Source organism: Grus americana, chromosome 17, assembly GCF_028858705.1.
Source record: "Grus americana isolate bGruAme1 chromosome 17, bGruAme1.mat, whole genome shotgun sequence".
Classification (NCBI taxonomy): Eukaryota; Metazoa; Chordata; class Aves; order Gruiformes; family Gruidae; genus Grus; species Grus americana.
Genome location: NC_072868.1, coordinates 7421391 through 7444079, shown reverse-complemented (window position 1 = coordinate 7444079; position 22689 = coordinate 7421391). Strand labels below are relative to the sequence as shown.

General features: G+C 37.7%; 1 protein-coding gene across 13 annotated transcripts in view; it reads right to left on the bottom strand.

The window, feature by feature from the left end:
• NCOA3 (nuclear receptor coactivator 3) overlaps positions 1 to 22387 on the bottom strand; it is an 84691-nt gene extending 62304 nt beyond the window's left edge. For 10 of the 13 annotated variants that reach the window (XR_008579614.1, XM_054845128.1, XM_054845127.1 and 7 more), the window contains exons 1-2: positions 22268 to 22387; positions 2889 to 2929 (exon numbers count right to left, since the gene is read on the bottom strand). The gene's annotated coding sequence lies outside the window, so the exon portion shown is untranslated. Of the gene's footprint in view, positions 1 to 2888; positions 2930 to 5058; positions 5416 to 21618; positions 22078 to 22267 lie in introns of those variants that run through there. The other 3 variants (XM_054845132.1, XM_054845129.1, XM_054845130.1) reach the window with 3 other exon arrangements.
• Between the last annotated feature and the right edge of the window lie 302 nt (positions 22388 to 22689).

Genomic DNA, 22689 nt, shown 5'->3' with positions numbered 1-22689 from the left:
ACAGGAACTAGTTCCAGACAGCCTGTGGAATCTCTTATCCTGAGACCTTCAAGACTTGACTGAATAAAACCCGCTCTAACTTTATTTGCAGTGTTTGGATTGATGCTAGCATCACTTCTCTGTGATTTTCAGTAAAACACTGTCATCAGAGAACTATGTACTGCAGCCCAATGATAAACTGGTACCATTATAACAATGGGCTGAGACAAGAGAGTACTTTACAATTGATCCTACTTTGTCTTAATTTTAAGATGTATTACCACATTCTTTTTGGTACTGATTTAAGCAGGTATGTTTTATTAATCTCACATACTCTTTACATTTTGCATACATCCATTAATACTCCCATGTTTACTGGTCACAAAGGACGTTTTCCTGACCACAACATTAATTCCTGTCATCAAGGATGATTCTTCCCCTGCCCCTAATGTATGAGAAAAAGCAGTGTGCTTTTGAATAATGCCCTCTAGATTTTTTTTTTGTCCAAACTTTTCTGTTCTTTACAAAGAATTTCCATTGCATAGAAACCTTATGCTTTTAGTTTTTCTAATGTTCTATTAAAGAAGCATTACCTTCGCTTTCATTAAAAAGACATTTTTCAACAAGTCTCACACTAAGCTCCCTAAGATTTCTGCAACAGGCAGAAAAATCAGTTTTGCTCATGAAAGTTTTTATACAAATGGCTTCTCAAACACTGATGTTTATCTGCAGAAGTCTCCAAAATGACACTATCATCATTAGCATAGAAATTCCAAGTAATTTTAGGAAGATTTGCAGCCATTCTGGAAGTTAGTACAAGAGGTCAGTGACTGCCAAAAACAGAAGAAGGGATCACATCCTTCCCCTTCAAGTGCCAAAACCATTTGTAATGTTTTGTTTCAGATCCAGTTGCTTCCTTGTTTGCAGATAAATGGCTAAGTACTTGTGTAGTTTCACAACATTAGGAAGCAATTTTATGTATTTTTATATAGTGCACTGGAAGAAATGCCAGGATAGAGCTGTTGAATTTTTTATTATTATTTATTTTTTCTTACATGCATTGTATTTTTAGTTCCCATACAAGGAGACCAACTGAATTGTATCTTACATTCAATAAAACCCTGAGCTGGGGAACCATTGTTTGAGCATTTGTTGTCAATGCAACATCCAAGATGCATCCACCATGATTTAAACAACTCACATTCTCTTACCAGACTCTCAGGTCATTCTGTGGTTTAATTCAAAGTTTAACTTGATGCTAAGCTTTAAAGTTAGTATCCAGCCACACCTCTGCACTGGGAGGTTTTTCTATTAGCATCTGGTAAGCATATCAAACATGGTAACTAACTGATTAGCACCAGTCATGCATTTCTGTATATATATATTTCTGGAGTATATGAGCTATACAGCATATTTGATTCAATGTGTTTTCTTGTCAGTAAACACCACACTGCATTTGTCCAGTTAAGTGACCTTCTATTACAGTACATCACACTTACACAGAACTTTTAGAAGAAAGGGAAGTTATGTTTAGGTACACCGCAGTCAGAATCTTATATTCTTGGGCCTTGTCAAAATTATTAGGAGAAAAGTTACTAATACTGTCTCTAGGCATGGCATAGCTTTAATATTTTCTTTTCGAAGCCTGCTAAGCATTTCTAGTGTACCTAACAGTACATTAGAAGTTCTGAAAGCTACAAAACCTTACCTGCACTTGAGCTTTCACCAGTAGGAATCTTACTTTATTAGATTCTCATATAGATGAGGCCTATAAATAACAGTGTATGCACAATAACAGGATAAACACAGCATAGCATGGAGGGAGCACAAGGAAAGAGCATACAAAACAAGTCTGATGTCATTAATTCTGTCTTACAGAATAAAAATGCTGTGATTTAGCTTTTTTTTTTCATTGCAAGTAGATTTATGACAGAAAATATGCTTAGATGACTGTCTCCATCCAGTCAAGAGCAAAAGTTATTTCTCCCACATATTATTTATCTCAGCATATCATCTGTCTGCAAATCACTGCTTAGGAATTGTAACATTTTAATGAACACAGCTATCTGAAACAAAATACAATCTCTTCTGTGCTTTGAAGAGATCATTCTCCAAAGGTTTTCCTTCCACACTCTCATTTTCTTCATTTTCCTTTAACCTTACCTTATTCTAACCAAGCCAGCTCACTTGAATTTTGTTTCAGGGCACCTGCTAAACTGCAAAGCAAAGAGGTTGATCTTATCACAAGAGATTATTCTGAAGAAGGTGCTTCCTTTCTTGAGACCAAAATCCCACTGAATGGAACATCGAGACAAGTTATCGGTTTCACTACTCTGCAGCAACAGGTAGAGAGCTTAACACATTAATCTGAGTATTGAAGACTAAATTGGTTACCCCAGAAGTTATGAAAAAAACCCTAACAAAACAAAACCCCACCAGTGCTTAACATCATATCCACTTTGGGCCCAAAACAGCTTTAGCTAAGAAATCTCATTTCATCACCAGTGTTTCAAAAGAACCGTTCTAAGCAAAGTATTCACATCATCTGTTATTGCAGAAAGAAGAAACCTCTAAAGGCAGACAGGCAGCAGGATGCTACCACTCCATCCCACAACTTAAGAGCTCCATCCTTTAATGGCCTAATGATCCGCCAAAAGCCTATTATCATTAGAAACTATCATAAATACCAAGGCCAGGTTACACCATGTATTTCCTCAAGCTTAAGGGAGTTGGAGGAGAGCAAACTATATACAATATTAATAGAGAACGTACAAAAATACCTTTATTTTTCTAAGGGAATTGAAATTATTTTTGCCCTTTTCCTAATCCCCTAAATATCAATGTTTTCTCTGGATAAGTTCTCATAAATCAAAGTAGTCCTGGACAGTTATATGAAACAGAAGACTTACCTAGCACAGTGTTCTTTCTCCAACAGAAGCCAGTAGAATGCCTAGAAAGAAAAAAGTAAGCATATGAATGTGTTTCAGCATACTCTCAAACTTCACAGCTCAGGAATTTCCTGGTTCAAAAGGACTGGTTTTCCCAGCTGCTGGATTTCTCTTCTCTACAAGTTTCTTTTTGAACCCATGAAAGTTAATACAGCTAAAATATTCTGTGGCAGTCAGGTCTGTAGTTAAGTTCTACATTATGTGAAAGTATCAGTTTTTTATTTTTAACTCTGCCACCTGATAATAAGGAGGAGGAGAATAAATGAAATGACTGAAGAGGAAAACACTTTCTTCCTGTTGATTTTCCATGACACTTGTGGTTATTTTGTGTAGATCTGCCTTGTACTCTCAAGCCAAAGAAAGAAAAGAAAAAGATAGCAGAGAAGTGCTGGCAAATTCTGCTCTCAAAAAAAAAAATTAGCTTTGACCTTTAAAAAAAAATACAGAGAAAGATAAAGCCCACCATACTCTTTTTGATCCAGCATAGACCAGAACTACTTACATTCGAGAGGAAGGTATAACATGGCTGTATAATGATACAGTATTTTCAATTTTGTCATCGTTTTCTTCAGTGACAACTCACTACACTCAACTTTTTGAACACTGCTTAGCACCAGTCTATCATCTTGACAGAATAATTAATTCAGATTTATTTATTTTTTGAAGGAGTAGAAGAAAATTGGGGAAAAAAATCTATTGGTTATAACAGACCTACTTCTCCCTTAAGTATATCACTAGGTATAAAAACAAAAGCATCACCTGGATCAAGGACAAGTCTCCTAAATCAAATGCTAGGGATACATATGGCCGCTCATCACCCTGACAGTGACTGTAAGTATAACCTGTACTTACAAAGTCTACTTTCTTAGAGGACAAGAATAAAAGATCAGAGGTAATCAAGCCACTATTAGGACCTACTTCCAGAACAAGAAGCATTAAAAAGAAGCATTTTCTTTAAGAGTTTACTAAATCTTCATGCAATAAGCTTTGCAGAATTGTTTTAGTCAAGATCTGTCTTATATCTATAAAGTAATTAGCAAACTTACCAGCTAAGTCAATAAATTAATTTACAATAAGCAGAGTAAAGAAAGATCAATGTAAAACCAAGCTCAAAGAACACTGGAAAGTTCTGTAAGGCTGTAGTAACAAACTCCATATAATGAAATATTTGATCTGCCACACTGGCTTTATCCACAGCCCAAGTAAGCAAAACAAATTTGTTTTAGGCATTGACAAGAAACACATTTCAGTTATCTTATGTCTTCAGCAATATATTTTGCCTTTACTGAAAAAAAAAATCTTAGTAAGACTTAGGAATCTCATCTCCAAGATTGAACTTTGCATCAAATTTGTAAAGTAACATTTAGATAAGATATCCAAATGTAAACAAAGCAATGACAGCAGCTTTATTTCACAATACTTAGTTTATTTCAATACTTTTAATCAGTGAGAAACTAACTAAACAATACACAATTCACAATACAATCCTTGTAAAAGCTGGAAAAGATATTAAGGTTCATGTCAAGTTCAATGTGCTCTATTTTTAACTTCAGTCAAGTCCCTTCTCATTAGTAGTAACTTAATATTTGAGAAAGGATTAGGAGCAGCTAGGAAGTTAGTTTGATATAGAAATTTATGTGTTTAAGAAATAAATATTTAGCCCAACAGATGATTCAGTTAAAGTTACTTAGACCTAGCCAACTAACATAATCTCCCATTGTCACAATATATCAAATCAAGGCTTACAGATTGCTTTAGAAAGTAGTAACTAATTGCTTGCTATTATATTTTTCATAATCATTGTGTGCTTCATAACCGTAAGTTTAATTCCAAAATTAAAAAAAAAAAAAAAAACACCAAAAAACCCACACCACACAAACTCTGGACTCCCCCTTTGCCCTAGCTCGCAGAGAAATGTAGTCTTTGCATCGATATAGTTTGACACTAATGGAACAATTTCTTTATCATACCTTTTGAACAGTGAAATTTAGGACACTGCTGTTAAGACCTGCTGAAGATACTTTTTAACCATTTGACAAGATCAAACTAACCCCAACAATCTCATGATTGATATACTAGGAAAAAGCAGAGAATTTACATAATAGTGAAGTGAAAGAAAAACAACACCTACCTTTGAAAACAAGCCCAATGCTTCTGTATTTCAAGGATGCTAACAAGTAGGGAAGAGGCACAAGCATCCGCTTGTCTTTAAGAGATAACAAACTGGTTTTGAGCACTCCTGTATGTGCGAGCACCCGTATCACATGACAGATAGCCTTGTTTGGAGACCAGAACTCTTTCAAGCAGTCTAGGGCATAAGAACTACCTGTTTTTCCCAGAGATAGTGTTAGCACTAGCAGAGACCGTGACACATTTATATGGATGTGGCAGATATTGAAATCTTTCAGATGACTGCTAGCAAAACAGCTAATTACTGGCCATCTCTGTTATTTTATTGCACATAAACAATAACTTACTCTCTCCGAGAGGATTAAACTAATTTCTGCCAATTCTGACATCAAACTTCTGCTCTGTCGTAGTAAATTGTAAATAATGTGGAACTTAACATTTCTGAGATGACAATAATATGTTTGTACCTAGACCAATAGAAAAGTGTTGTTGTAAACTTTTGCCTGGAGACAGTTCAGTCACATCTGGATATATGGCAGCAAAACCAAGATAAACAAATTGCCCCAAATGGAAAACAACCAAAACATCTTAATTCTAGAAGCTCTATTTTCTGCTTATCTAAAATTATTAAAGCACTTAAGTATTCTTTGTTTTATCTGACTCTTGATCTGTGCTATGTCCTTCTGTTTCTTTAGCTTTTTGACAGAGATAAGATCTAGGACTGCAAGCATTTAGTGCTTAGAGTGAAGCAGGTTCAAGATAATGCCAAACTGGATAACACTAGCAGACTTTGTCAAGAAATTCTTCTTGCACTTTGAGGAAAGAACTGCTAAGATAGCTGCCAATGAAGGAATTTAAGTTGATTAGAAATGCAGGTAAAGAGCTTTACACCTTAGGCTTATTCCAGACTTCCTTCAAATAAAAGTGCCAGTGGTACAATTTTTCTGGAAAACTAGCCATTTTGGCCAAGTCTACTTGGTGTATCCTTGGGGGGGGGTCAATAAAGTTTTAATATTAAAGCTGCTTCATCTGTTCTGCAAAATATGTTTACAATATTGTTCTATGTAACAAATCTTAATGGAAACTCATTCAGTTATGACATACCAGCTATAAACTAACTGATGGTGGCCAATCTTCTATTAAGAACTCAAGCAATTGCTTAATTGTGCTCCATGCCCACTCAGGTTCTTGAAAGTAATATCCTATGAAAGTACACAGAAAAAAGTCAGAGCAGTTTCCCTGGTTTGGAGGTGGGGCCTTTAATTTAGCATGAATATGCTAAAAATGCTACCTTAATATACTAGGCAAGTTAGAACAAGCCACTTTTCAGCTGTATTCTTTTGTGGTGTTTTGTGGGTGGGGTTTTGTTTGGTTTAGACTAACCAATAGCCCTAGCTGTATCCTTATTTCAACTGATATAGCTGAAGTCTCTCCAGGGCTGTTACTCCCCCCCCCCCCCCCCCCAGTTGATGCTATGGAGCCGGTGTAACTCTAGAAGAGAAACATTCCATTTCACACACAGGTTTTTTTTGTTGGCGAGGTGGGGGTTTTTGTTGTTTTTAACAATAAAAGTGAAAATCTTTTCTAAATTAATCAATCTGTGGTGAAGTGCCTTGCTAACTTTTCTTTCTCCCTAAATAAAGCCTGGAAGATTTGCAAGTTTTTTATTATTCCAGAAAAAAAACAAGTCTAGACCGGATTGGAATTACTAAATAGCAAGGCTCTGTAATAGAAGAAACTTTCAGGGGAGTGAGCACAACTGTAGGAAAGCATCCAACCTTTTGTTCAAAATATTGCATTAGAAAGTTGAAGCCGCCTTGCTACTGCAAAGACAAAAACTTTTGAAGTGGCTGATGCAATTAGTGTAGCTAAACTTGAGTCTTTTTTTGCTATAGTCAATACAAATACTTGGAATAAAACATTGCCACTGTCTAGGATCTCAGCTCACCTACTTTTGTTAAAAGATATCAATTAGCAGTATCTTCCAGAAATCTGTAACAGCTGTGGAAGATCAGACTGTTTCTATCATGAACATTTTGAGAGTTCTTAAATAGGAATAATATACTTTAAAATATGATGAAAAACACAGGGTAAGGCTGACCCACAAGTCTAGCCTGTTCACTTTCAGAAAACCCTCTTGGAGTGCACATAAAGTGAAATACAAACCTGATTTTTCTCTTAAGTGGATAATAATGATATCTGCTCTACAATGATTTCTTTTAATGAAATTTGGATGAATATGCTTTAGGTAGCTTTGAAGTTACCTTTACCATCAATGTAGCCAAGATGTTGCATTCAGCAAGAATTTAGTTTACAGCCTGGATAAACTTGCCATGGAGCTCAGCACAGGTTCAGACCAGTGCAACAAGATAGCCATCCTGTGGTGGTACAGCTAGGGCACTGCACTGACAGCTTTGGGGTGATAAGCCCTCAGACTGCAAGCATGTCTCTAGTAATTAGTGATGCAGATACCAGCCCTGTGGCTCAAATTATCTCTCAGTAAATACTTCGCCATGTGTAATTTCTTAGTTGCCTGTGTAAAACTATTTTGTAGACAAGGAAGTGCTTGTATATGGCACTACTTCATATCATGTGGAAATGACTGATGTATCATGGGAAACCTTTGTTCTGTGACACAGGTGAAAGTTGTTCTTCTCTTGCTGTGACCTCACACCGCAGCAATGGATACACTACTATTTTCATGCTACAATGTGTGTGAAAATTTGAACAGACTGCTTGCTTTGGAGAAAAAAAGATACAGATACTTAACATTAATGCCTCAAAGACCAACCTTAAAGTAGAGATTTTTCTTAATCTAGAAATAGAAGTACCAGCTCACCTATCAACTCTGTGTAGTACTAGTAGTACTCCAAGGATGGAGCTCCTTGTTCTGTGGAAACTACTACTGAGCCCACTTGTATAAAAATTCCAGTCAGTCCCAACTCTTAAAGGCCTCAAAGACAAGACTTAAATCTTGGTTATGTTTATTAAAAATAGACATCTCCAAATCCAGTTCTAAAGAATGGCACCAAATCTAGACCACGCTATAGGAAGTGACTCCTGGCGCACAGCTCCAGATATTGTAACAGAAATGATTCTGGGGACAGCTCTGTGTAGTATTTCTTAGTACAAGACATACAAATGTCAAGTTGTGGAGGCCCCATCCCTGGAAGTGTTTAAGGCCACGTTGGACAAGGCTTTAGGCAACCTGGTCTAGTGGAGGGTGTCCCTGCCCGTAGCAGGGGGGTTGGAACTAGATGGCCTTTGAGGTCCCTTCCAACCCAAACCATTCTATGATTCTAGGAAATCAGGCACTTGGGAAATAACAATATTCCCCAAACCTACAAACTAATCAGAAGTTAAAAAACAACAGGTGTGTGTGGGAGACCAGCTAATACATGTTTTTCAGAGGAAGCTAGAAGAACTTGGTCTGTTCAGCCTAAAAAGCAAAAGGAGGGATTAAATTGCTGTCTGAATACATTAAGTTCTCAAAACAAAAGCTTACCACTTTGTGAAAGGTTTAAGATGTAGTCAGCCATAATATCAATTGCTGAATCTAATGGCTCCCTCTGTTGCTATCATACTACTATTTTAATTTGTGAAATGATGCAAGAGAAAAGTGGAAAAGCAAGTTTAAATCCAAAAAGGAAGCCAACCAACCAAACGGCCATATAAACCATGATAGCTTTTTACTAGTCAGGTAACTATCCAAACCAAGGAAACAACACTGTTGTTCTCATCAAGACTTAGTCTAGTGGAGTCAATTTTATGCAGGATATAGTATAATAGAATCTCTTGTAACCTCAGACATAAGATCAACTTTATGAACAACCCCTTCTCTAGCCTTCTCTCTGAATCACTGTGCATTAGACTGAAAGCACTGCTAAGTGTATTTGACATTCTCTAACTACATCCACAAGGATTTAGATGCAAGAATGCATCTGGATGTCTCATAAAAAAGCCCTTAAGTATAAGCAGCTCTGAATTCTCAAGTCAGCACAAGTTTTCACCATCTTGTCTAAATTTTCACCAGTGTAGGCAGTCATTTTTGTACCATAAAAACCTGACTTCAGGATTAGTCACCATTTTCTATTTTCTATTCAAGTTCTTCAGCTTCTACAGGTTCTATTTTTTGTTTTGCCTTTAAATAAAACAATATTCATGTCATTGATACTAGATTAGTTATGATTTAGTTTTCAACTAAAATCTGCCCTTCAATGATTCTAAGAGTCTTTAAATATCTGACAGACAAATATACAGAGTAATTAAAAAGAACCTCCTTTCCCTCAACCCAAAAATAAAATACTGCTTTGCATCCCTATTGTTGCTTTCTCAAAGCAGAATGATCATTTCCTAAATTGTTTGGTGTAGATATTTTGCTTAAGCAGCAAGCACTCCAGGCTACAACTGAGGAGTGACCTTGAGACAGCTCTTCGAAGACAGTTGCCATAGTAACACCACCACAAATGTGGTACATCCTCAGCTGACACCACCAATCTGGTGCAACAGATCCATAATAAGTACCTCTATCCTGTATTAGCGTCTCAATATTTAAGGAGGAAGTTACTAGATTTTGGGGTTTTTTTTTAGAATTATTTCAAAAACCTCTTGTACTGTGGGAGACACTGGATACTCTGTATGAATACAAGTGACTAAGGCTATACAAGTCCACATAGTGGAAGAGTTAAATAAAGTACCCTAAAATAATGCACTACTGAAAGTTAAAGGTACTCAGTGTGTTAATCTAGAGAGCAGTCCTTGGTCCAGGAAATGAGTCTACTGAAGAAATCTTGCAATAGCACATAACTTTAAGAAAGTTTTTTTTGCTTTTCTCAAATTTTCTAATACAAATAAGCTTTATGGAGCCCTGCTGTGTCAGACAATGCAAAATGGGAGCACAATGGATTATTTTTGCATGCCAGAATATTCTCAGTCTCACCTGTGCAACCTCATCATATTGAATAAACTTTCAAACCAACTCGGCACTAATAAAGAGTGTTGCCCCAAAGGGTTTTTCTCTGCATAGCACACTACTAGCTCTGGTGAGGTCTGGAAGAGGAAGGTAAATCATTACTGAAATGTCAATAAAAATGAAACATCTAGAATTGAAGAGTGCTAGATAACAGAAGTGTTCAGCAGAACCATTTCTGTTTAAAGACAGAGGATTAATGACAGATTAAGACAGTTAATTGTAACAACCTAGCAGTCAGGCATTAAAACTTACTTTAAAACTAAACTGCAATTTCAAGACCCATCTTTTTCTTAAACTCAAACCAGCAGAAAAAGCCAATCAGGTAAGTTTCATAGTTTGTTGATGTTCCAGAGATTCTATGATAGGTAAAACATTTGTGTATTCTAATTAGAAACAAGAATTAGGACTGCTCTGCCTCTGATAAAGTCAACTCACTTCATGTGTTTGTCCTTATCATAAAGGAAAAATATTTGCTGAACCTCCATACCAGTGGAATCTGCATATCAGCTAAGAGTTAATTCCAGTTAGAAGTGAAGTCATACACTTTAAAACAGGCTTTTGGACACTCCATTCTAAAGAGTCTGGTCCATAGTTAATTCAGTTAGTTGAGTACCTGCCTTGAAACCTGGCTGAAGACCTCCTGCATCCATAACTGTAACCTGAAGGTAGACAGAAAACAGGAAAGAAAGGTCCCAGACAATACTAAGCTAACATTCAACAGGGTCCTAAATTAAAAAAAAAAAAAAACAAAACTCACAAACAAACAAAAAACCCCACCTCAATTATTTTGACAACTGTGCATATTCTGCAATTATCAAAAGAGTTCAGCTGTGTTGCTTCTGGAGGTCTGGAAACACTGCTACCTTGTCTTAAAAAAGTCTTATTTGAGATTTGTGATCCTGTCAATTACTGTTATGTGCCACTCTTTCCACTTTCATCACTTCTGTCAAGTTGCAGGTAAGATGGCTATATTCTAAACTGACCTGTATCCTATCAATCTGTGTACAGGCATTAACAGATTCCTTTTGAACAAGTGTTCATATAAGCATTGAATATGTTTCTATTTAGCAATAGCTCCCTACAGTAAATATACTTTTATCAGAGTACAATAATTTGTCTTCAGCTTTGCACGTAATTGTTTATTTTGGCCCAGCTATACAGGTTAGCTTTGGAAACAATCTAGACCTAGACATGAAAGGCACTTTTTGTATAGAGTAAGATATAGCTGTACACAAAACTTGTTCTGTATGTCCTCCCCTCCCCTTTTGTTTTTGTCTCCATAAAAAATAAAAATCTTCGGACAAGAAAAAAGTTTAACCTTGATTTTGTAGAAGTGAAAGCTAGAAGTTAAGTGACTGTTCCACTAGAGATTATTAAGCACTGATTCTATAAATGCTGCCAAGTATATCAATCTACTCTGCAAGTTCATTTAGAAACAAGTATCACCAACTAGTAAAGATCTTTATTGTTCACAGTCCTTAACTTCAACCTAGAAACCATGAAGTCCCTTACCATCTATGAACAGCCACTAATTACAATGGCATAGGAGAAAAAAAAACAATAAAAAAGTTTTTCATAACAAATATATTCTAATCCTACAGTCCTCTTAAAAATCCTTCCACTCTAGATCAAATAGCACAGGATTACTGATCTTCTGAGCCTCTACAGAAGTGATCCATTTTATAGACTCATTTACTGCAAAATAGAATTATTGCAGTACTTACCCCTTTCAGTAGGTTATTCTGCTCAGCAATATGTATATGTGCTATACTAGTAACAAATACACATTAAATGTTTGCAGGCTTCACAACAGCACTCAATATATCTACTTAATCCCTGTTGACTTAAGCGAAGTTAGTTTTCCAATGCTGATATTCATTATGTATTATTACTGGTAGTTGCTTACCTGTTGTAACACCACCAACTCTTTCTAGTTACAGCCCCAGGGTAGACAAAAGGTGAATTTCTCCTACACCCAAGTACCACCTGAGTCTCTCTTCTATAATACATTTGTTTCAGGAACAGAGTCTTACAGGAACTCCATCCAGTTTAAATTTTGATAGACTCTGACTTCTCTAGTCCCACTCCACCCATTCCCTTGCACTGCTACTGGTATTTGTGCAACTAGGGGTAAGCTAACAGACAGAAGTTATGTGGGTGCTTTTGTTTGGTTTGGGGGTTCAGGTTTTTTGTTGGGGGGAGGGAGGGAATGGACAATTTTGAATTAAATCTGTTTGCTGACTGCAAGGGCCTCAGCCCCAGAGCAAGAGGAGGAGAGGTTACAGAAAGGAAGCACAATAGCCCTGACTTGGCTTGAGCAGCTGTGGAAGTGCACCACACTGCCCTGAAACAACAGCATTCCATGGGAATGCATTTAAAGTGTTCTGGGTTTACATTTTCAATTAATACTGGAAATGAATCAGTTTGGTGTGATGTTGCTTGCTTTCTGCACAATATACCACCATAGACACCACCCCAGCATTTAAGCAAAAAATCCCTCAACCCATTATATAAAGGATTCTTTAGGTCCTAACCCAAAAGAGCATAGGTCAACAATAAATATCTGTAGTGACAGAAAGACAAGGCACATTCAAAGTACAGAGTCCTCTAGATCTTGGAGAAAGGTCAGGGAGCCTTTTGGTAAACAAGAGCAACTTAAACAGAAAAGAGCTTCAAGGTAGACAAATGAGGTTGAACCTGTAGATCCCTTTCAGTTTGATTTTCACCAATGTATCTGAAGCTACAATAATTTTATAAATAACCATCAAATAGTTTTTAAAGTTAACTGTTTCACAAAAGAATGATTAGAACAGGATATGTTTCCTAATGTCTTTCTTCCTTTAGTATATCAAAGATACGACAATTAAGATTTCTAGTTTAGAAACATACAGTCCTTATTTGAAATTAGTCTAGAATTACTATCAGAAGCAAGAAGAGATGGATTGTCACCTGGCAGTGATCATTTAGTAATAGTAACAGTTAACGCAAACTGTAAAACAAGAAATTGAAGGCAAGATTAATATAATCAATAGTTGATATCCAGCATGGGAGTCGTTTATGCATGTTCTTACAAGTGAGAACTTTTTTTCTTGACAATTCATTTTCAGGGAGCATTTGCTCACCAAGTAGCTTAAAGTTCCAGTCAGAATGAGACTTCCAACTGAAATTCCAGCAGTATAAGCATGCCTGCATGTTATTAAGGAAATAGTGGAAAATTTCACAGGCTGACATCCAGAATGTCTGCGGTTCCTTTTCATATTTCTCTCTTCTTGCGACGCAGTTATTAGACCAGAACTTCAATATTATTTTTTTAAATTTTTTTTTCTTTTTGGTGAAGCCTGGAAATTTCCACTGCTTTAAAAAGGTTTTTTTAAAGTTTTCTCAAATGTACAGCTCAACCAACCTTACAGTTCTGCCTAGATGGAATCTTTAATTTAAGCAAAAGTTTCATCAACATAAAGCAGTGCTAACATTGCGGGGGCAGGGGGAAGGAAAAAAAACTTTGCTTGTATACCAAAAGCCAATACTTGGCCAATCTGAAATATTATCTTACTACATATTAATCTCTTGATGGAGGTCATCTGAGGTCCAACTACAGACAGATGGGTAAGAGAAGATGATGCAGTTCAGGATAAAGCTACTTTGTAGCTGTACATTTGAACATAAAATACAGTAGATGACAATGCAAACTATCCTGTCCCTGTGAAGTGATGGCTCTCCTTGAATTTCCTCAAATACCCACTCATTTTACATCTCACTGGATCAACAGAAAACCCACAGGTGTAATACAAAAGTCTTCAAAAGCTACTCCAGCCAGCACAGATGTTTTCTTTTCTTAGTTTTCTGTGCACTGATCAAAAGAACTGCCTTCCTCTTAAACGGACATTACAGGTTAACAAAGGTGCTAGTTTTGTTCCATTTTAATCAAGAGAACAATTTGCAGATAAAGCACTCTCGCTTTTGTTGCCTTTAGAACTATCTATGACTAGATAACTACTTTAAATACTGATTAAGAAGGGATTCTATCAATTGCTGCCCCAAAATATTATTTCCCATTCAGAGATTTTAATGGGAAATTAAAACTTTCAAATAAGGAAACATAAGTTATTTACAAAGAACAATGCACATGCCAGCTTATGGCATTGAACTGGTATGCAACCAAGTAAGATACCTTTAAAATGTCTTTAATCTATTTGTTCTTTTATATTTTCTTGTTTAAAAGGCTACTACAAAATTACACTTAAATGAGAGGTACAGCAGAGTATGACTTAGAGCAAATATTTTTGAACTTCCTTAAGAAGTTAAGACATAAGGATTCTCTCTTATAGCACTTAATTTATATCTAAGCCAAGTATTTCATAAGTACTGGTTAAAAGGATTAAAACACCATGCATGCCTGACAACATTACCTGAAGTATGGTTCTCTAGTAGGCCATATGCTGAGGTCTGTCCATTGAGCCAGAAATCCCCACTCTGAACATCAAAAAAGCTTCCATAGAAGCTAAAACCAAGAGAGTACTACAACAAAAGATGCTGCTATTGCTGCTGCAATGAGCTAAAGCAGACAAGACGGACAGAGCACAAAAGGAAGTGCAACATGAGCCAGAATTCCCTATTTCCATCTAACCTCTTTAGCCCAGCCTTTATGAAGAAAAGCGTTACTATAGGGGAAGAGGTCTGAAAAATCTGTCCAAGTCACTGGCAAAAAAGAAGTTGCAAATTTTTGTTTTAAATCACCTCCTTAAAATTTAAGCTGCTAAGAACAGATAGCCATTTTAAAGTCATCATTGTGAATAAGAGGAAGAAATTGCTTTTTGAACCTTTACCACTTCTTCCATAAGCTTCCAAGAAACAATACAACACTTCCACATACTGAGTGATTGTGTGCACACACACACACGTATACACTCTCAACAGTTGTCTAAAAACTTTGAGAAAAAGTTTATCCAAGTAGACTATATTAGCTGCTATCCACTCACACATATAGTAGCAAAAAGCATGCAGCACAGAAGTTTCCCTTTTTCTAGGGCTCACTAACTTGGGTATTGGACAAAACCAGCAACGTTAAGTTGTTAATACACTCTATGGTGATCAGTGAGGTGTTAGAACTACAACTGGAATGCACAAGGCAAAAACAGGGGAATGCTACCTTTGCTTTAGGTTCTACTTCCACAGACTGGTACAGAAAGAACACAAAACAGTCCTCTTGATTGACTGTTCTGAGCAATAAAAAGTTTTCTCAAAATATTGGAGTAGAGAATATGCATTTAGCTGGTTGGTTGTTTTTAAAAGTAAAAACTTACTTAGGCCTTCTGCTTAACCCTTTCCACTAATAGACACAACAACAAAAGCCACCCAACCCACTCCCTGCTCCGTTACCTGTTCTATCACTTTGGGATGTTTCAGTGAGGCAGAGCATTCTGTTACAGACATAAGGTAACCATAGAGAAAATAAAGGATGTGGAGAAACAACAAAATTGTTCTATTTTGTATTCTTAGGTGTGCATGTATAACAATTTCTATTAGCATTTTATTAGAGACTTCTCAGAAGAATAATTTCCTCAGATTCATGCTAACTAAGAAAGCACTCAAAAGACAATTATGATTTCCAGGATCATTCATGTAAGAGTTAGCTAGAAGCTGATTGTTGTACTTTGAACAAGTCCGTTCATAAGTGGTTTTATAACCAAAATTTTCATGCTGAATCTGCACCAGAAGTTGGATTTTACTTCACACCATCATCTGTATGTAAATGACTCGGCTCATCAATATTTGGCCAATGGGAACTAACAACAAAACATTAAACCCATGCAGTCTAGAAAGGTTCCCTTCTAGACCTACAGCAATATTTAAAAGTCTTAAAAAGACCAATAAGAATTCTAAAAGGAAAAAGTGAACTATTGCTTATGCAAGTTAAGAAAGCAGCTCATCTATGTATCAGAGATTTTGTCCTCACAAGATTTTTAACATTACATTTCACTTATTTACATATAAATAGTAAAATAGCATCCTTAGAGCTTACTAATTTGCCAAGATAGAAATAGCTGCTTAGTCTTATTATGCTACAACACTTCCTATCTTGTGCTCTAGCTAGAGCTGAGAGCAGTAACATACCTGTTTAAGACTTAGAAAAACAAAAATTCAGAGGCTTTGAGATGAGCAAAATGGAAAAAAAAATGTATATCACTACTGTAAGCTTCCATTGCTTAGTCATTTTTTGGCATAGTGAAACATCAGAAACATTTAAACTATTTTTCACATTCCTTCTCAAGATTATGCTCTTGTTCTTTTAAGTCTTTTTAATAAAGATGAGCCTCCAAAACAGTGCCTAAGAGAACTACAACAGTAGTTTTCAAGTGGCTGGTGCTAATGAGCCAGCTTTACATTGTCCTTGCCAAACAAGTATATATATTTACCTACTCACTTTGTGCAGTTCAGAAAAGCATGGGATAAGAAACAGTCTGCTTGATTTTACCATGTAGCCCATTGCTTACAGATTTCAATACTGCACCATCTGGTAGACTGGGAACATTATCAGCAAGTTACAGCTTTTAAAATATATATATATACACACACACACACACTAATCCTCAAGTTTATCACAACAGTTATGAAAGTTCAGGTTTCTAGAAAAACAAGAGTTAAAAACCTCCACATTGGTTTTAAAAGAATCAATAACTGGGGTGGCGGTTGTTTGTTTGTTTTTAAAATCTCCACTAACTCCTCAGAGGCTTGATGTCTCATGACTTAATATTATGAAAGCCTAGAAGGGACAGCACAGTTTGCATTTTAATGCATTACCTGAAAGCATTGAGTTATGATGCAGCCAACATATTTAACACAAAGCTTTCATTGTGAAGAAAAGCCACTAACAATCACTTTTAAAAGCTTCCCATTAAGCATTATAACAGATCCTTTGACTTAAAGCTCTTATCCTTCCTCTTCATTAGGTAAAGATGACAAGCTTTTGATACTATTTAAATTGTTTCTGAAAGCATACTATATGATCTGGAATAAAGAGATATTTTTCCTTCAAATTTCAAAATCACCTGTTAATCAGAATAGAGAAGGAAGGACATTTAGCACATCTATGGTCATATAGAGGTGATCTCTTGGAGGTAAGAGTGTTGTCCCTCCAAGAAAACATTCATTTAATACAGTATCACTTGATATCATCACAACTGTACCTGACTTGGTTCAGTAACAGCAAGAGATGTTTCCCTAGACACAGCATGGTGACACTGAAGTCTTGTCTAGCTTGTGATCAACTACGTAAACGAGTGCTCTAACACACTTGGAAAGAGCGCAATATATCGGTTAACAGTTTTGCTACAGTTGCCTTAGGAAAAAAAGGGTACTGCATTACAGTTCTGTTGCACACATGACCCAGAAACACTGGCATTGAAAAGAAATGCTTAACATTAAATAAACTGGGTAAGCTTTCAAGAAAATCTTTGACAATTGTTTTGAACACACAGGCTGATCTGCTTTATTCTACACTGGTACACAGAAAGTGGCAGGCAAACACCTAATCTGCCAGTTGTTTTCTTCAGCAAAGACAACTGGCAAATAGTCTTTAGACAACAGATTTTGGCTTGCTTTTTCCTAGTCTGATTCCCTAAGAATCACTTTCTTCCATTTCCCACATTCACCAACTGCTCTTCTGCATGTATTTCTAACTACAGTAAAACTCAGATTGAAGAAGACAGTAGAAAGGATTTCCATTAGAAACAGTTTAAGAACTAACTGTATTTGTTGAAGGGAATACAGTCTATTCTTAAGTCTTTGATATTGGTAGTGTCATTCAAAAACATGTTTGTATGGCCTAATAATAAAATACTCTAGAAAATTTCATTTTTACCATTTGTGTTTGATGAGAGAAAGCTATTAGAATCACAAGAGACAATGTATTCCATCCTATTGCCTCACCTAAAAGTTTGCAAGAAAAAGCACATGTGTAGCCCTGTGGAGATTCTAGGCAAAGTAAATCCCAAAGACCAAATTTCATCCATACATTAAATAGCCTTACCATCTCTGTGGCCAAGGAGATAAAGGGTACTTCTGCCTTTTCTCTCTGCCCTATTCCACTCAGTCCCCCTCCTACCACTGCCAAGAAGGAGGGGAAAAAAAACCCCAAACAGTGCTAGGCTACAAGTATCTAAGAGAAAGGCATTATATTGATAACATTTTTAGCTATGCAACCTGTTTCAGTGTTACCTTTGAAAAAGCAGACAGCTCATTTTCTCACTTCCATGCAGCAGAGAACAGAAGGGGGGGGGGGGGGGGGGGCGGAATCTTCATAACTCAAGTCACATACAGAATATTCCATGCAACTATATATACACACCTTGAAAATGTGCCTATAAAAGGTTTTCTGGGTATACCTGTGATACTAGATTATCTTATTCCATAGCTCTGACACATTTGACATGCAGGGAAGTGTGGAAACAGTAAAGGGTTCAGGCTTTGTGACAAACTCTCAAACTCAGCCAAGGCTAGTGCAGGTGCTAGTCATTATGGCTAGCAGCATAACAGTTATATTGTTCTGCAGCCTTCCTCTTCTCCCTCCTCCCTCATTTTCAGGTGCATCTGATAAATCAGGGGAAAACTGCTATGTAGTTTAGCCACATGTGTAACAACTTTGATGAAGAATTGCTTGCCCTGACCTAACAATTACAATGCTTTCTGGAGAGATTACAGTGTTTTCAGATTTCTAGAGCAATCTTGTCCATAAAATGCAGTTATGATGGTTTTAGACTTGAAGTCATGACACTACCCATGTTCGTAATCTTAAAAAAAGAAGGTAACTTGATGGGAAGAAAGCCTTTGAAATAAAGTTTCCAACAGGGCAATGATTCATAACCTAACAAAGAACGTTTGACAAACAGTTTAACTGCACCTGACCTGGCTCACATTTAACACTGGCAGCAACAAGGCAGGGGTGGTGGTGATGACCAAAACACCCCCACCCCCCCACCCCCCCCCCACACACACAAAGCACAAACTCAGGGAATACTTAAAGTTAGGTAGATACCTGTAGAGCTGACCTTATCACCTCCACTCTTCTAGTATATAAGCTGTCACAATCTCAGAAGCAAGCAACTTACACCATATCCTGAGCTTATCAACAGCAGTAATAAGCCTGACTTTTCAGCATATAAGCAAAATAAGCAGTAAAACCAGTGGTGCTCCCCCTGTCCTCTTCTCCCTCTCATTTAAATAGCATGCTGTCTTAAGTAACTGCCTTTTTCTTACCTCTGTAGAGTGTTAGAAAGAGGGCTGGCTCTAGACAACGTAAGAAAAAATGTTTATCTACATCTAAAAGCATAAAACCTCACCAACCATAATTCCACACACTGCACACAAAAGACTAAAAATCCCTCATGAGATTGAGTTTGGAGGCAAGTTAATTTTGTTCCACTTCAGAGACAATCAGCTTATTGATAACTGTCAACTAAAAATAAAACTCACCAATTAAATTTAAAGTATTATTAAAGTAACAGGGTCCATCTGAAGTATGCCTCCTATTTACATGGGGTAAAAAAGGATTTGATGTACCTTCTCTTAACTAAATGCAGCATATAAAATCAGAGTGGAAATATATTCCATGGCAGATTTAAGTCACTAGCAGTTAAATTTTTTCACAATTTCTTCTTCCCTAATATGCTACATTTAGAAACATCAATAGATTTAGCCAGAGAAAAGAAGCACATGGGCATGCTGCCCCAGCATTCAGGTTTGGGTATTCTTCACCACCCTCTCATATCCTTGGCATAAAGAATACTATTCCTCCCTTCCCCCTGCCCCCTCCATTTCTTAGTATAAAAACAAGTCAGAAGAATATTCAAGATATTTCTAAATACTCATAATCAAAAAGCTTCCATGAACATAATGCAGAATATCCTGTATCATACAGTCATTCAAGATCACCTCTTTGAGGGAGGCTCATTTAAATGCAGGAGTTGAAGCAACCTCCAGTGTCAGACTGTAGCGTCCAATATCATTTTACATGCTACCAATGGCTTGATTTTGCAGACAAATATAACCGAGATACCCTTTCTTCCTCAGGGTTCTTAAAAAAACGCCAAAAACTGACAACCAAAAAAACCTGCCAACCCCCCTCCCAACAAAACACCCTCCTTTTCTATGCAACTGTAACATAGAAATTCATCTTGAAGGTTTTGGCTATGATTTTTTGTTCATTATTAATGGGGGGGGAAAAAAGCCCATGATCAAAAGATAACATTATATTGTAAAATAGATTTCCTTCTCCTTCTTACTCTGCATATTGTCTCAACTGTACATTAGTCTCAGTGATACTATGCAAAAAATTGATAAGTAGACAACAAAAACTTCCAGGTTAATAAATCTAAAGCCAAGATGAACAGGGGTTTCAAATGAAGAATAAAAAACAAAAAAAAGCAACACAAAACCCACCAAAACAACCCCAAATCTGGTACAACTCACATGCCAAATAAAAGCAGACTGGAAACAGCACACTGTCATCAGGAAAGCGCCTTAAAACAGGGCTAAATGTTGGATTTATCCTGTCTGCTATCACTTCCCCTATCCCCCAACCTCTAGCTTCATATCACAGTAGCAAATCCATTAGTATTAATAAAAAAATAGTAGTAGTAATAGAGTTGAATGAAATTCTGAACAACAGTCAGTTAAACAGCCCATTACAACAACAGTAAATACAACTACTGTATGTTATCATGCACAATCTAGTTAAAAAGCAAACAACAAAAACACCCAACAAACAACTCACAATTTTGTCTATTTCCTCTAAACCCAAGATCTTATGCTGGGGCTTTTACTCAGATACTACTTATTACTATGAAGCTATCCTGTATTTATACTTAAAATACACACACCTTTGTCTCATGCACAGAAGCTCGTTATAAGTCAGAAATATTTCACGAGAAAAATATTTCTTTTTACAATAGTGATGACAGATTTTTAAGCTTATTTTAAGTGTCCTTTTTAATTATATTATAGGTATTACATAGCTAGGCATTACTGTCTCTCACACTTCCAGATTTGCTTCAATTTTGTCTTGCTATTCTGGATAGAATCCAACATAATATTTTCTGTTAAGTTTTAGATAAAAGATTTAAAGGCAGAATCTGATTTTTTTTTCTTAACAGGTTAAAGAGGAAGGACATACTGCCTGAATAAAAGAGACTGATTTAAAACTGTGCTCACTGGATGAGCTGACAAAGTGGGAAGCTTCTCTTTTAAAAGAAAACCTGACTGTGCGTAAGAGTAGGAGCAGAAACCACAAACAGAACCAACTTTAGAACTAAACAAAGAGGCCTCTGGGAATTATGTCAATCTCAGACAACACCCACACCCATATTCACCCCATTTATACCCCAGAATCACTAACACCTACAGTGGTATGTGACCTCAGGGAAAAGAAAAATAAAAATTCTCATCTCCATCCCTCAACAGCCCAGTTTCGTTGCAGCTACAAGGCAGAAATGGTTGAGAGGCACAGAAATCAACCTTTTATTTGCAGTATTTCTCCTCCCTTTCCTTACTAGCAGAGACAAGGAGACAGGAGAAGTCACCTCTGAAACTTACCGAGGCTACAGGATGATCAGAAGGAGAATGCAGATAACAAGGTCTTTGGAACCGCCTCGGTATCAGATAAACCCAGATGAATGGCAGATGGGGCCATTCTAGCCCAGGTATTTCACCCACACACACCCTCTACTCAGGCTGAGAAACAGAGGGTCAGACGATTCTAAACACAAATCCATAGCGACCCCAAGTCTCTCACTGTTACATGAGGAACCTCCACCCAAACTCACCCTACTTAGATATGCATCACACAGCGGTACGGGAAGCCTTCAGCTCAACACACTAGTCCCCCATCACTGCCTCAGGAACTACGCTCAGCGCTAAAGTTACAACGGTTAGCAAGAGGTAAAGGCATTTACACGCTGCCCTAGGAATCTCCTCATGCCCAGCCCTGGGATTACTCCTGACACACAGCCCGTCTACGCTCCCCTTCCTCCTCCCAGCAGGGAAACACATCCATATTGGGGAGGGGGGCGAGAGGGAGAGAAGAGAGCCGCCCCTTAGGGCCAGCCCCAGGCTGCTTGCTTCCCCGGCAAGGGGCAGCCCGCCCTCCCTCATCCCAATCCCACCCCAGCGCTAGAAGCTGGGGAACAAGAACTAGAACTCTCCTCCCTCCACTCGTTACTCCCTCCCTCCAAACCCCACTCACCTGGGAAAGGAGCCAAAGCTCAGCTACGTCTCCTTCTCCCCGTCTCCCCCACACTCAGCCTCTCGCCGCCATTTTCCTCGCTGCCTAGATTTAAATAGGAACCAACCTCCCCGAGAGGAGCCACCAGGTGGCGCGAGGCATTGTGGGACCTGTAGTGCGGGCGCTCACAAGCCCCGCCCCCTCCGCGCGGGGCATCACGGTACTTGTAGTACCCCCTTGGGCCCGACCGTTTCTGAGCCACCGCTCCCAGCAGCCCCTGCGGCCGCCGCCCGTTTTCTCCAGCCGCGGCCCGGTCGTCGGGGCTCAGCCCGGCGCCGGCCCTTCGGTACCTCCGCTGCTTTCCAGCGCTGTCCCCGAAGGGCACTGCCGAATGGGGTGGAGGAAGCGGTCCTCCGGGAAGGTCCCTGTACCAGGCGCGCACC